Genomic DNA, 15886 nt, shown 5'->3' with positions numbered 1-15886 from the left:
AAACCGATGACAAAAACAATTGCACTTCTTCCGTTTTTTCTAGGTTTTTGATGATAAAGACGATCATGAATGATGATGATTTTTGTGTTCTTCTTCTCTGCTATTGTTGTTGTTGTTGAAGATGATAAAGATTTAAAGAATGAAGTCTATTTTTATATTTTTTTATTAGGTGTTCATTCGAAAAGATGAACTCTAATTTTTGTTGTGTGTTCATGTTAAAAAATAATTCTGTTTTAGATCTTGAGTTATTACCTGTTCATTCAAGAGAATGAACTCTGTTTTTATTATGTGTTCATGTTAAAGAATGAATTCATTTTTAGATCTTGAATTATTAGGTGTTAATTCGAACAAAATGAACTCTGTTTTTTTTTTGTCTTTTTTTTCATTTTAAAGAATGAACTATGTTATAGGTTTGAATTAGTTTGTTATTGGTAGGTGTTCATTTCGCCGAACGAACTTTGATTGGGTGTTCATTTGAACGAATGATTTTTGTTCATAATAATGAACTTTGATTAGGAGTTGATTTTGACAAATTAACTCTGATTCTTATTCATAAAAATGAACTTTGATTGGGTATTCATTGAAAGAATGAATTCTGATTTTTGTTCATAATAATAATTTTTTTATTGTGTGTTCATTTCTAAGAATGAACTCGAATCTACAAAAAGCATTACCAAACACCTAATAGTCCATCAAATAGAATGAACTCCTATAAGAAAATAAGTAGGAATTTTAGAGTTTGATAGTGAGCATGAACTCAAAAATTATGGAGATAAAAAAATTTATGGACATTAATGCTAAAATAGTAAAAAATGGTATCTATGCTCATTTTATATTTTCTAAATAATTATGGACAAGATATAAAACACCTATTTCCCCTCGGATCTGGACCAAATAATTTTGGGACCACCTAAAAAAGACTAAATGATTACCTCCCCAAATCAAAATTATAAATAATTGTTGATTGAGGGAAGTTTTTTCCCCCAAAATCAGACTTTTCGTCCCATAAAACTAGAAGCTCCCCCTTCACAATAATCATCTACCCAACAACCAATATATTTTATATTTTTAGTGTTCACTGTATCTTCTTCCATTACCCAATAAACAACTACAGCTTTGCGATGCAATAGCATATTAACAATATAAAATGTCATCCAAGATTTGATTACAGCGTGGTGTGCATATGACAGTTTCTGAGCGTCTATCATACTGCCATGGCAGTTTACGAGAAACGATAATGGAGAAGCATGTGCAGATCTGAATGAAAAAACAAAACAAAAAAAAGGGAGTGCCATTCATTACGTTGAACAGCCATAAGGTAAATCAAAATCTTTTTAGATTTTCGATTCTCTTGTGCACGTTCTAGATCTAATCGGCAAATTACCAAATCTGGAAATACAGCAACAGCATCTGTCTGGCTGTCTGGGCAACTGTCACCCTATATACTCTTTAACTAATATAATTAATCGGCGGTGCAATTTAGCTCCCTAATCTCTTCCCTACAATCTAAACCCCATGTTAAAGAAATGATGAACCCCACCTGAACCTGATTAGGGAGGTGGAGAATAGGAAGACAACTAGCATTTCCGATAATTATTACTGGCACAGCGGTATATAGAGCTGTCAATTTATAACCCGGCTTGCGGGTTGACCCTAACCCGACTTGTTTCAACCCGGCCCGGCTTGGCTTGTTGTCTAAACGGGCCGGGTTAGGGTTGGCATATACAACCCTACTAGAAAACAAGCCGGGCTAGGGCCAATCCGCGGGTTACCCGTCAACCCGTCAAAATTAATAAATATATCCCTCAATCCCACCAACTCTTTAAAATCCATGATTTGCAAACATATATTAGAATTAGTTAATTTTAAATCAATAAATAAAGCTAATTTTGGATCTACCCAAACAAATATAACAATTTTTAGATTTTAAATAATCAATCAATAAATTAAATTACAACTTAGATTCATCAATCACATATTTATTCGGGATGTCCTAAATTGATAAAAGGACTAGCATAATTTAAACACTGAGTTAATCTTACTCACATTAATTTAAACTTATAAAATGATAAAAAAAAAGTAAAATGCTTAGTTGATGTTAGGGTTCTCTGCCTGAGAAAACTAAAGCACCGTAACCGGCTATATCGTTGATTAAGTGGCAATAAAAACGTCCACTTTACAACTCAGTGGTGGGGCTTCTAGTTAAACACCAAATTGACCTAGGTTCGACCTTTACTAAATAAATAATCCTAAACAATCCTAAATTTTAAATTTAGTTTTTAAATTGATAACATTAACAAGCCAATCCGCCAACCCGTCAGGGTTGACGCGTCTAGGACCAGGGTTGGGGTTTTGAGCTTGTTCGTGAATAGTACTACCCTAACCCTAGTACGGGTTAGCAAGCTAGGGCCGGGTTGACCCTAGCTTGTCCGTTTGACAGCTCTAGCGGTATATCATCAAATCAAATCTCCCTCAAAAAAAAAAAGAAAAAAAATCAAATCTTATCTTATGCTTCAAAATTAAAAGAAAATAATTCTACTCTTACCAAATTTGGAAATACAGCAACACTGTCTGTCTGGGCAACTGTCACCGTATACTCTTTAACTAATGAGCAGTTCTACATACCGTGGAAAATAAACCACGTAAAAACAGTTGAGACACAAAACACGTAGGTCCTACCCCAAAAAAAGAAACAGAGGGTCCCGTTTTTGGGCTGTTTGTGAGAGCATTGTTTTTACGTTATTTCGTCAAGCATTTTTGTTAAGTAATATAATTACTGGTACAATGGCATATCATCGAATCAAATTTTCCTCAATAAAAAAAGAAGAAATAAAATAAAATCAAATCTTATGCTTCAAAATTAAAATACAATAATTCTACTCCTATCCTGGAAAATCCAGGGGAAAAATTCCTGAAGAGACAATTTTAACAGCCCCCTGCTAAACTCCCGGTGGGCCCTCCGGGTTCTCTCTTCCGGAATTTTCTATGGTTAACGTAAAATCACTCATTAAAATAATATAAAGAACTCAAACCTGTTTGATTCGAAATCTTATTCGATTGGGTGTGTTCTGAACTCCAAGTCTGGAACACAGTTGTCGGAGCATGAAGCTGCTACACTTCCACCAGTTTCTTCTCCCATTCATTTCCACCGTTAGGTGGCACCATCCAGACCCTTAACTTCATCATCTTTGATCCTCATGAAAAAGCAAGGGGTTCCATTATTATTGGCCAATAAAAACATGCTACTTAGGTGGCGGAAGGAAATGCTGGATGGTAGTGGTGGACATATATCATTTTCGATCCGTGCACCATAATTTTCTGATTGTCAGAACCCAAACTGTTTTTTTTTAAGAATAGATCTTTTTTGTTGCAGTCGACGTATATGTGTATTTAATAATTGAGATATTGTTATTGTTTTAAAATAAAAATCATAAACAATTTGATATTGCCTTTAAAAAAAAACCTGCACCGATACGTGATGTAATTTGTTGCTTAGAGAGCACTGAATGGACCCTTATGGATAAATCTTATTATTGAGGCTTAGAGAGTCAAGGTCTTTTGACCATTTCGGGGCTTAAATGTTTTGGGAGGCAAAAACTAGATCGGAGAGATTCAAGTGACTTAAAAGTCTGATTTACCCTCTCCTCTAAATAAAATCTAATCTTAATTTTAACCCTCTCCCCATTCATTTTCTCTATTCTCCTTCATCTTCTCAAAAACTCTCAAAAACCAAAATCAAAAACTTTTTATTCTCCATTGATTCTCAAGATGGCAACAAGACCAAGAGTGGCAAGATCCGGCCGATTGAACCCTGATTCTGAAACAGGGCAAGTTATTGATGTTCCTTTTAATGGACATGTGGTGAACCAATCTCTCCAAACACTAAATCCCTATGTAGTGAACCAATCTGTTCAAGCACCTGCCAATCCTCCACAAATGACTCATACAAGGTAAGAATCGAAAAACCCACAAGTTATTTTATCATTAGATTGAAAAAATAAATTCGATTGATGATTTTAGAGTATTTCAAAATTCATTTCTGAAGGGTTTACGGCTGGGATATCATATCGTCCAGTCCGTAATTGCAACCTAACAATTTGGACATCACGAACTCCCAGTCGTTAACCTCTTAAACGGTTAGGAAATTTTGATATCCCAACCGTTATATGTTGATACGGATGGGACTTTCCCAACCGTAAAAAAACCTGTGTTAGCTGATTTTTTTCACAGTTGAGTGTTTTCGGATGGAAATTTCCTAATCGTAACCAGTAGTTCTTGACCGTTATCCATGTTTCCTAGTCGATTTAGTAATTATGGTTAGGTAGGAGAACACTTCCCAGCCGTAATCTCGTAAATATCTAGGTCGTGTACATTGTTTGTAGCCTAGAATTTATTTACGGTTAGTATGTCCCAGTCATCCCAGCCGATAATATTTACCACAGATGGGTTTTTGTTAGTTCCTAACCGTAATTGTATAACTCTGATTTGTTTTTCATCATTTTTAGGAACCCTAAAAAGGAAAAAGAAGCCCAAGAGCTTCCAATATGTGACATTGCTACGATGATGGTTAAGCGAGCTAAGTGGATAACAAGGGGACTGCAACGTAACATTGAGGAGGTCTTATATTTGAATTGCGACTAACAAAAAACACTGCTTCTCAGGCTTCACGAGTTACATAATCCAATGAGGGATGATCTATATACTGACGACGAGGATTATTGGATGAGTAATTCCCAAACTCCCCAAAGTTCTTCTTCATCATCTTCTGACGATGTTCCCAAGAATATTGATCGTGGTGAATAAGTGGTTTATGTACTTGTTTAAGACTTTGTTTTAGTATGTTCATCTTCTTAGCTTTTATCATTCAAGATTTTTTTTTAGTATATTTGCATGGATTTAGCGTGTTTTCAGTAATTGGATATTAATGTACCTTGAATGAATGGATACTAGTGTTTTAATTATCTAGCAGATAACACAATTTACGAACAATCCATAGTAAAAAATGGATGGGATAACCAACCGTGAATTGATGGTACGGCTAGAATTACTAGTCGTATATTAGTTTACGTCCAGGAATATCAGTCGTAAACTTGACAGTGCCCAGAAATACGGATGGGATTCCCAGCCATAATTCTGCGAAAAAATTAAATTACCAGTTCATTGGGCATTACGGGTTGAATTCCCAGCCGTAATTCTGTGAATTGGTAATCAAAGTTGAGTTTTCAGGCCGTTACTTTTTAAACGATGGTGTTTTTCAGCCGTTTCTATTAAACAGCTAGGTCGTGTTAGCGTAAAACCTGGCCGTAATGATTGATTCAAAATTAGTTTTTTTTTAAACATATGATAAAACTAGATTAAAATGTTCATTTATAATGAGTGATTCAAAAAACAAAGGTTCACACCACATTCATACAAAGGTTCATTTGATCACCACCCTTCAAAATAACATTTTTATCATATTATCACTAACCTTGACACCACAATTACTCATAGTCATCATCATCGGAAGTCTCATAGTCATCCACATCGGAAGTCATTAGTATACAAGGCGCATCCCTCGACAACTGCAATGCTTTCCATAATTCAAATGTTTCTTCAAACCTAGCACACCAACCCAATGATATTTCATTGTCACCACCATCTCCCCTCCATAATGGAGCTAATGGGCATTCTTATTTCAATTAGAGGCCGATAAAATGGCTCATGCTCACAAACCCCATGGTGACTATCCTTGTTGATTCATCATCGGTAAAAGTTGATCTTGTTGGTGCATATGTAGCACTATCCTCATAGGAGATGGAATGAATAACGCAATGAAATGCGTTGGCGAGTAGATAGCCACATATTGGCATTATCATCCAATATTCACTTGTCAATTTAGCGTTGCCCCTTAAACTCCGTTCAAATGCTTCGAACCTCTCTTTTAGCACCGCCTCCGTTTCATCTCTTTCGAATCTCATCATCGGCTTGTAGAAATCTAGGTAACACCGTAATTCAAGCAAACACTTTTCTCTTACATAAGTAATTTGGTATACCTTCCAATCTCTTGCATCATCCGCAAAGGGTCCGAGTTGATCTACGAACACATGGTAACCACAATTTCCGTCCCCCGCAACATCGTCTGTAGACTTGACATATTCATGAATAAAATGTGGTAAATAATGCATGTAATTTTTGTATATTGTGGTACGTAGGTCGGATATAATTACTTTCCTCATCTATAGGGGGTGATATACCTAATCCTACGTCTATATAAACCGTCTCTTTCTCACCACGAACCAGGGCCGTACCAAGATTTTTAGAGGCCCTATGCGAAAAATTGAAAATAGGGGCCTTAGAAAAAGAATTCGATGATTGTTTAAAGTAAAAAGAACGATAACATAAGTATGTTTCAAAAGAAGAAAACAAACAAACATAAGTATGCAATAAAATTTTCAAATGGAAACGACTAGGCAAGAATAGTTAATCTACGATAAATTGATCGTCCTAGCCTCTTCGATGCGAATTCATCAATTATCATACAGTAATCGATGTTCTTCACCATGTCGACCTTGCTAGATAACATTGCTAGGTCATTTAATCTTTATTGTGACATTGTCGACCGAAGGTAGGACTTGATCAACTTTAGCTTTGAGAAACTTCTTTCTGCAAAGGCAACTGTAACGGGAATTGTCAGTAAAATCTTGTGTGCAATCTTTGCATTTGGGTACTAACCTTCCAAATGTTTCAGGAAATTCAACACTTCAATTGGCCTTTCAGTCTCTTCTGGCAAATACCTTTTAGAACTTTCATTTCGGCATACAAGTCACGCCCATCGATATCGAAACCCATGTCATGCTTTAAATAATTTTGATGCTTGATATAAGATGACTTTAAACTACTATCATAAAGACTTCATCGAACTTTTGGAATTGTTCAAACCTACTGGTGAGTGAGAATCTAGCTTGATCTACTATATAATTAAAGTTAGCTTCAAAAGATCATTTACCTGATAATGGTGCCTCTTCTTCGGTCACAGGCTCGTCAAAATGTCTTTTCCTTCGGATGGTCCGTGGTTCATAGAAAGTAGGTTCTATTTCAACTTTTGCTGCCAACTCAGTAGTTTCGTCTAATAACTCTTCAAATCCAGTATTCCTGCACTTCTCAAAAAAAAAAAAGATCTTTTACTCGGTCCATGGCAACATCAAGATGCATATCTTCTTTCTGTAACAATTTTCTAACAGAGTCGATTGCAAGCAGATTCTGTAATAATTTGCTAGCAGAGTTGACTGCAAGCAGGAATACAATGATTCCAATAGGCCAAAATAGTTTAGAAATGAGCTGACAATAATTTCTTTTTTTTTACTCTGGAGGGAAAATGCTATAAAAAAATAAAAAAAATGGAGGCCCCTATCATCCGGGGGCCCTAGGCGATTGCCTATGTTTCCTAAAAGCTTGGTACGGCCCTGCCACGAACAACTAGTTGTTGGGTTGTTTGCGATGGTTAGACCAATGGTGCAATTATTTTTACATTATTAACTCGACTTCTCGCTAATTAGTTCATACTAATTGTGCTACCAACTTTCCTTTGGACGCTACTACCTTCTTTTGTTGTTGAACCTTGTTGGGATGCCACAACCACCTTCTTCTTGTGTCCTTTTATCTTCACTCCACTAGTTCGGCTTGGTCCGCCTTTTTTACATTTCCTTTCCCTTTGTTGAACCATCTTGGGATGGAACAACCGGTTCTTTAATTTTGACTCCATCATTAACCTTTCTTTTTGAACCTTGTTGGGCTGCAACAACCACCTTCTTATTGGGGCCTTTTACCTGCCCTCCACTAGTTCGACTTGGTCCGCCTTTTTCCTTGTAAAACTCGTTCAACTTTTGAAAAACCGAAAGATCTCTATGCATTGAAGGAGTCAATTGTGGACCCTCTTGAAATTTTCTCTTAGCTTCTGCCCTTTCAACTTTCCTCGTTTTTTTATTCGAAGGGCTACCCTTTCCCTTCACCTTGGAAGGTTCAAAAATATAATCTCTAGTGAAAGGAAGATTGAATTTCCGCAATTCATACCACCAAAGTTGTATTTGCACCGGTAATAAAGAAGCATACTTGTCAAAAAGTTCCTTTTGTGCGTCCGTGTCGCAAAACACGTCCCCAAGACCTTGATTGGGTAATGGATCGTTGAATGTTAGTTGTTTCCAAAATGGATCTATATCTTCGATCGGAATCATCCTTGTGGGGTAATTGGCTACCATATGCTTACATGGGAGTCCCAAAGCCGTCTTGATGGGACAAATGCATCTAATTCGTGGTGGAATATCATTATTCTCCCAAGCCTCTACTTGCTCCATAATTTTTAGGATTGCCCATTGGGAAACGCATAAATCTAATCCCCAGAGCCAAGGGTTCTCCCTGTAATCGACAAGACTTCTAGATCGGCTCCACTCAAATTCATCTTTAATTCTATCAAGATCACGCTTGAAATATTCATCCATGGCTTCAAAAACAACAACAAATCCACCATCATAACCATTTAACTTGCTTTTGAACCGATAGTGAGACGACTCCACCGTGTTTGTGGCTTGATTGTCATAATGTCTATAAAGGTTTACCCATGCACTTACAAACTTCTCTTTGTGGGGATCCAATAACTCCTTCTTAAAATATTCTATAACATCCGGGTAGTTATCCCATTTTTCAAATACAAAATGCTCCCTTGCGAAAAAAACATCTTGCGTGAGCGACCATATTAATTGTTCCCAATCACGTTGAAAATCCGCCTATTTCACCTCTGCTATCTCATCATCGATCTTAAACTTATCTTTCGCTTCTTGTTGTTTCTCCTTGGGTAGTTTTTTTATCCTCTCTATTTCGATCTTCCTTGCTGGCGAAATAACCCTCTTGCAATTAGTTTGCACATTGTTCCATATATGAAACGTGCAAAGATGGTGACACACGTCGGGAAAAACACGTGGTATAGCCCACATCAATGATTTCTCCTTATCCTTAATCAACATCCTAGGAGTATAACCTTCTTGATACAATAGCTTGACCTTTTGCAATGCCCATTCATAACTTTCCTTCGACTTGTGTTTCAAGAAATAAAACGCAACGGTAAATGTCGACTTGGTAGATGTTTTCCCAACAAAGTTCATTAACGGCATGTTATACTTTTTCGTTTTATACGTGCAATCCATAAAGAGAATTTGATGGAAGCATCTTGTCAATTTTGTACACATTCCGGATTCGCGATGAAAAGAGACTCCACTTCACCTTCGTCATTCTTGTGGTGGTCGGTAGAGTACTTTTATTCCTCAAACAAAAATAATAATTGTTGCATAAGAACCCTATCTTACCATAACTCATTTCTAAATTTTTCTCTTTCGTTATAGGTCTTGTACGTCTTTTACTCAACACACATACTAACTCTTTTTCTAAAGGGTTGAGCCTTGCCGAATAAGGAAACTCTTCGGAATATGATGAGTATGATAACTCGAGACTACTTTTTCCATATACCACACTTTCTTGTCGTCGTTAAATTTAAATTTAAGCTTAAAAGAACATCCGCACTTCTTTGTATTATAACGTCCCCTCTTCCCTGTTGTTTTTGGCTTATACTCACTACCCTTCTTCCAGTGACTCTCATACTTTCCATTACACTCGCAAACCATTTGAAAGCTAGTTGGAGTAACTTTTTTATTCTGGACTATGATGCGTATCTTTTTCAGCCCTTGTTCTTGAGCCCATTTCTTTGCATCGTTCTTATGTTTCCACTCAAAGTTGTTTGCATAGTGAGCACTTGTGTCCTCGGAAACTTGCACCGGTGGCGGTTGGTCTTCTATAACCACCTCTTAGTCTTCTATAACCACCTCTTGGTATTCCATAACCACCTCTTGATCTTCCATCGGAATGTACGATACAATCTATAACAAAATTAAATAAGTCACATCATTTGTTAAAAAAAATACACAGAAACGGCTGGGTAGATATCGAATACCCAACCGTCAGTAGCTAAACGACTAGGTGGACAGGTAACGTTAGAGCCGTAATATTATTTACGCCTGGATCGACTAGGGATATTCTAGCCGTCAGGAATTAAACGGTTCGGTCGACCGCCCATGGTCCCATCCGTAAAAAGTTTACGTATAGGAGTTCTTGGCCGTTTATTTCCCTGTTTTTGGGTGAGTCTGATTTCGGCTTAGAAATCCAGCCGTAAAACAATAAACAGTTGGGTAACCCAGCCGGGACCGTCAGCATTGAATAGCATTTAATACTTTCGTCCAGGAAACCTAACCGCCGCCGACAGTATTAAATGCTTCCCATGCACGTAGAAAAAAGTTGGCCGTAATTGACTAGTTACGGCTAGGAAATTTTCATCGTCCCATCCGTAAGGTTTCATAACGGCTGGGAGTTCATGAACTGTGAGCCGTATAACATAATAACGGCCACGAGTTCATTGTTTCCCATCCGTGATTGTACCTGGCGGCTGGAAAATTATGGTTTTCGGAAGGAAAAAATTGAAACTTCTAGCCACTCTGAGCTTAAGAACTGAAATTGGAGCTAGAATAGAGGTACACATGGTAATCTTGAGCATTGGTTTCTTCGATTTCCTCTTCTTCTTCTTCTTCTTGGGTTGGTCCTTCGAAATCATAGTAAGGTTCATAAGGGCTATTTTGAGTTTGAGAAAAAATTTCATGATTTTCTGAAAATCAGCCGTTGTTGATGGGTAATAATATGTTATCATATTTTGAAGATGAACGGTCACCTACATCAAAAGTTTTGCTTGAATCACTCATTTGCAAAAAAATTCTCCAATTTTTTTTATCTCTTCTTCTTTTTCTTCTCTTCCCTCTGATTTTCAGTTGCATCACTTCACTTAAAGAGATGAATTAGTCTTAATTGATTTACTAATCATGATTAATAATGTTAATCACGTTTTATTATCTAAAATCATATGTGGTCATATTAGTCTTTATATAAATATATTATGAGGGGTTTCCCAATTGATATTTGGTGACCCTAGAAAGCCCCAAAAAAACTTGACTTTCTAAGCCCCAATAATAGGATTCTTATGGATACCATGTCCGCCCACTAACAAATACAATATGAATGAGTTTTTGGTGCACCGAGGGTGAGCACTGTTGGAAGAATTTTTTTGAACTGAAGGTTTTTTTTGGCCGATAAAAGCCTGTTCGAAAATTTCGAATCCAAAAGACACCATTGATGTCTGTTGATGAAGGAACCTGACGTTTCGTGAATAGAAACCTGTTGGCGAATAAAAAAACCTATTCCCAACAGGTGCAAAACCCTTTATAAATAGCTTCTCCCAGTTTCGTTTAACATATAAGAAAAATCAATCTGTTTTCTCTGTTTCAAAAAGCATCATCAGAAATCAGAAATCTCTTTGTGTGTTCTTGATTGAATCAAGGGGTACAAACCTTGAATTCAGTTTTCGTTGCAGGGCTTTCATTGTATCCTGAAGGCAATATTTCGCATACCTGTTGTAATCGCCAATTGTTATTGGGAGGGTAGAAATATTTGTCTAAAAGAAATTTATACAAGCCTTGAAAGTTTTGGAGTGCAACACTTTCTTCTCTGTGTCATTCATCCTTTGTGAAACCCATTTTTTCCAACAGTTTTTAGACAAATAGTTTCTGGCAATGGAGGGTGAATCTTCGAATTCGAATGCTACTGCTCAATCTCTGCAAGTGATGAACCAAACCTTTACTCGATTGGAACGTTTTGATGGTGAAGGTTTTACCCGTTGGCAAGAGACTGTGAAGTTTTTCCTGATCACCATCAAGTTGTGGTACATACTTGAAGATGGATTGGAGGAAATTCCTGCTGCAACTGACAATGACACTGAGGAATTAAAGGCTAGACGAAAGCAGCGTCAGGAAGATGATTTCATGTGTCGTGGTCATATTTTGAATGCTCTGGACAAACATGTGTACAATGCACATCGGAGTATTGGGACTGCAAAGGGATTGTGGACTGCGCTTGACAACAAATACAAGATTTCTGAAGCAAGCAACAAGAAATTCCTGATTTGCAATTTCATGGATTTTAAGATGGTTGACAGTAAGTCAATCATTGCCCAGGTCAGTGAACTTTTACTCATAGTTAATCATCTTAAGGATGCTGGAATTGATCTTGTTTCTGCGTTTGTTGTTGGGGTTATTATTTCTCGTCTCCCCCCTTCTTGGAATGGTTATAAGAAGAAACTTAAGCATGCTGAGACTGACTATGATTTAGAGGCCTTACAACGTCATCTTCGCATAGAAGAGGACTCTCGTAAGCGAGAACTTAAGGATAGTCCACATTCTGAAAACCATTCTAAGGTGAATAGCGTGTAGAAGAATCTAAAACACCGAATTCCTTGAAACCTAAGAATGATACTCAGTTTAAGAAGCATCCCAACAAGAAGAGTAAGAAGAAGGGCGCTGGCGGCCCTTGCTACTTCTGTGACAAACCCGGCCATTTTGCTCGTGACTGTCGTCTCAAAAAGAAACAACAGCAGAACCAGAAAAAGGAGGCAAATATGGTCGATGACAAACTTGTGATCGTGGTGCAAGCCGCCAATGCTGTTGCTGAAACTGGGGGTGGATGGTGGTACGACAATGGTGCAACCATCCATATCTGTAAGGATAGAAATCTTTACAAGACATACGAACCGGTTAGTGGAGAAGGAAACGATGTTGTCTCCGCAAACGGTCAACGCAGCAAAGTTATTGGGAAAGGCACTGTTGAACTCTCGTTTACTTCGGGAAAGACTGTGACTCTTACTAATGTTTTACATGTCCCTGACATCGTGAAGAACCTTGTTTCCGGCGACCTTGTTATGAAGGATGGATTCAAGACGACCTATGAGTCTAATAAGTTTGTGTTGTCCAAAAATGGTGTGTTTCTTGGACAAGGATATGCTTGTAATGGGATGATTAAGCTTAATTTAATAAATAATGGTTATGCTTATATTGTTGACTCTGTTAATTTATGGCATGGTAGATTAGGGCATGTGAATTATGGTTCTCTTAGAAACATGAATCGATTAGGCTTGATTTCTGATTGCAATTTTGATCATGCTTCTAAATGTGAAATATGTGTGCAAGCAAAGATAACTAGAATTTCCCATAAGTCTGTAGTACGAAATTCTTCCTTACTTGAATTAGTACATAGTGATGTGGGTGATTTGCATGGTTCTGCCACTCGTGGTGGAAATAAGTATTATGTCACTTTTATAGAAGATAGTACTAGATATGCTTATACATATTTAATGAAATCTAAGGATGAAGTCTTTGATAAATTTAGGATTTATAAAGCAGAAGTAGAGACACAATTAGAGCACAAAATTAAGATTTTACGTTCTGATCGTGGTGGTGAATACTTTCCTACTGAATTTAATTCCTTTTGTCAAGAGCATGGTTTAGTTCATCAACGTACTGCACCTTACACACCTCAACAAAATGGTATGGCTGAAAGGAAAAATAGAACTTTGATTGATATGGTTAATTGCATGCTTATAAGTTCTGGTTTGCCTAATTCTTTGTGGGGTGAAGCTATGTTGTCTGCATGTTATATTTTGAATAGAATTCCTTTGAAAAAGAAGAGTGTTTCTCCTTATGAGTTGTGGTTTAAGAGGAAACCAAACTTGAGAAGACTTAAAGTCTGGGGTTGTTTAGCATATGTTCGAAAGCCTGATCCCAAAAGACCAAAGTTGGGAAACAGGGCTTATAAATGTGCTTTTGTGGGATACTCTCTTAATAGTATCACCTACAGATTTATAAACCTTGACACTTTTGAGATTATAGAATCTGTAGATGTGGAATTCTTTGAGAACTTAAATAGGAACAGTTCTCAAATGCAACCCATGGAGAATCCATTGTTACCTGATCTAGAACCTATGGAGATGAAAAAATGAACCTAGAAGATTGATAACAATGATGAAAATCCCTCTCCTACTCATGACAATGATATTTCAGTGCCTACTGAAGATATCGAACCTAGAAGGAGTAAGAGAGGAAGGATTGAGAAAAAGCCTGATCCAAACTTTATTTATTACCTTGTAGAGGCAAATAAGAATAGAATTCTTAGTGTTAACCAGTATGTTATGCATACTGATGATGACCCTAAAACTTATGCTGAAGCCATGAGTTCTAGAGATGCAAATTTCTGGAAAGAAGCCATCAATGATGAAAAGCATTCGCTTTTGACTAACGGGACTTGGGTATTAGTAAATTTACCTCCTGGTGCTAAAGCAATAGGAAGTAAATGGATATTCAAGAGAAAGTTGAGAGCTGATGGTGAAGTTGATAAGTTTAAGGCAAGGCTAGTTGCCAAGGGTTATAAACAAAGACATGGTATTGATTACTTTGATACATATGCTCCTGTTGCCCGCATCTCATCCATTCGTTGCTTGATTGCACTTGCTTCTATTCATAAGTTGGTTGTGCATCAAATGGATGTCAAAACTGCTTTTCTAAATGGGGATTTAGAAGAAGAGATATATATGGAACAACCTGAAGGTTTCATATTACCAGGCCAAGAGAAGAAAGTTTGCAAGTTAGTGAAATCTCTCTATGGTTTGAAGCAAGCCCCTATGCAATGGCATGAGAAGTTTGATAAAGTAGTTTTGTCATATGGTTTGTGGTGAATGATGCGGACAAATGTATAGTAAGCATGATAGTTCTGGTTGTGTGATTCTCTGTTTGTATGTTGATGATATGTTAATCTTTGGGTCTGACATATCTGTTGTGGAAGAAACAAAGAAGTTTCTTAGTTCTAACTTTGATATGAAGGATTTAGGAGAGGCTGATGTAATCTTGGGAATTAAGATCCTAAGAAAGGGAGATGAGTTGGTTTTAACTCAATCTCATTATATTGAGAAATTTCTCAAGAAATATGGTCACTTTGATGACAATCCAGCACCTACTCCTTTAGACCATACTATCAAGTTAATGAAGAACACCGGCCGTACTCATGCTCAACTTGAGTATTCTAGTGTTATTGGGAGTCTTATGTACGCTATGCATTGCACAAGACCGGACATAGCCCAAGCCGTGGGAATATTATGTCGTTTCTCAAGTAATCCAGGATATGAACACTGGAAAGCAGTTTCAAGAGTTATGGCTTACTTGAAAGGAACAATAAATTTTGGTTTGCATTACCAAGGCTATCCCGCTGCACTAGAGGGGTACAGCGATGCTAACTGGAACAATGTAGAATCAAATTCCAAGTCAACTTCTGGATGGATTTTTACATTAGGGGGTGCTGCTGTGTCTTGGAGTTCCAAGAAGCAGACTTGTATTCTGATTCAACAATGTTGTCAGAATTGATAGCTTTAACTGATGCATGTAAGGAGGCAGATTGGCTTAGAAACCTACTTATGGAAATTCCTTTTTGGAAGAAGCCAACTCCGGCGGTCTTGATTAATTGTGATAATCAAGCTACAATCTATAATGTCTCTAATAAGACTTATAATGGAAAGTCTAGACATGCAAGTCTTAGACACTACATGGTTAGGCAACTACTCAAAAGGGGAGTAGTTACGGTTAACTTTATTGAATCAAAGAGGAATTTGGCAGACCCATTTACGAAAAGTCTACCAAGTTCAGTGGTTTCAATAAAAAGGAAAGAAATGGGACTAAGGTCTGTGAAGGAAGTTTGATCTCCCATAGCAGAAACCCAACCTATGTTTTGAAAAGGATAAACAAGGTTCAATGTGGTACCAACAAGTTATGGATGTGGATTATGGAGCACTAATATAAAAACTTCCCATTTCTTATTAGTGCTGGTTTCTGCAAGAAAATAGGATGGATGTAAATCCTTAATGAGTCTATGATTAGTAAAAGGTGTATCGCAGAAACACCTTCGAGACTTACCTATATGAGTATGGAAATAAGGCCGT

Source organism: Papaver somniferum, chromosome 2 (assembly GCF_003573695.1).
Source record: "Papaver somniferum cultivar HN1 chromosome 2, ASM357369v1, whole genome shotgun sequence".
NCBI classification, from domain to species: domain Eukaryota; kingdom Viridiplantae; phylum Streptophyta; class Magnoliopsida; order Ranunculales; family Papaveraceae; genus Papaver; species Papaver somniferum.
The sequence above is the reverse complement of the archived record's forward strand: the minus strand, read 5'-3'. Positions refer to the sequence as shown.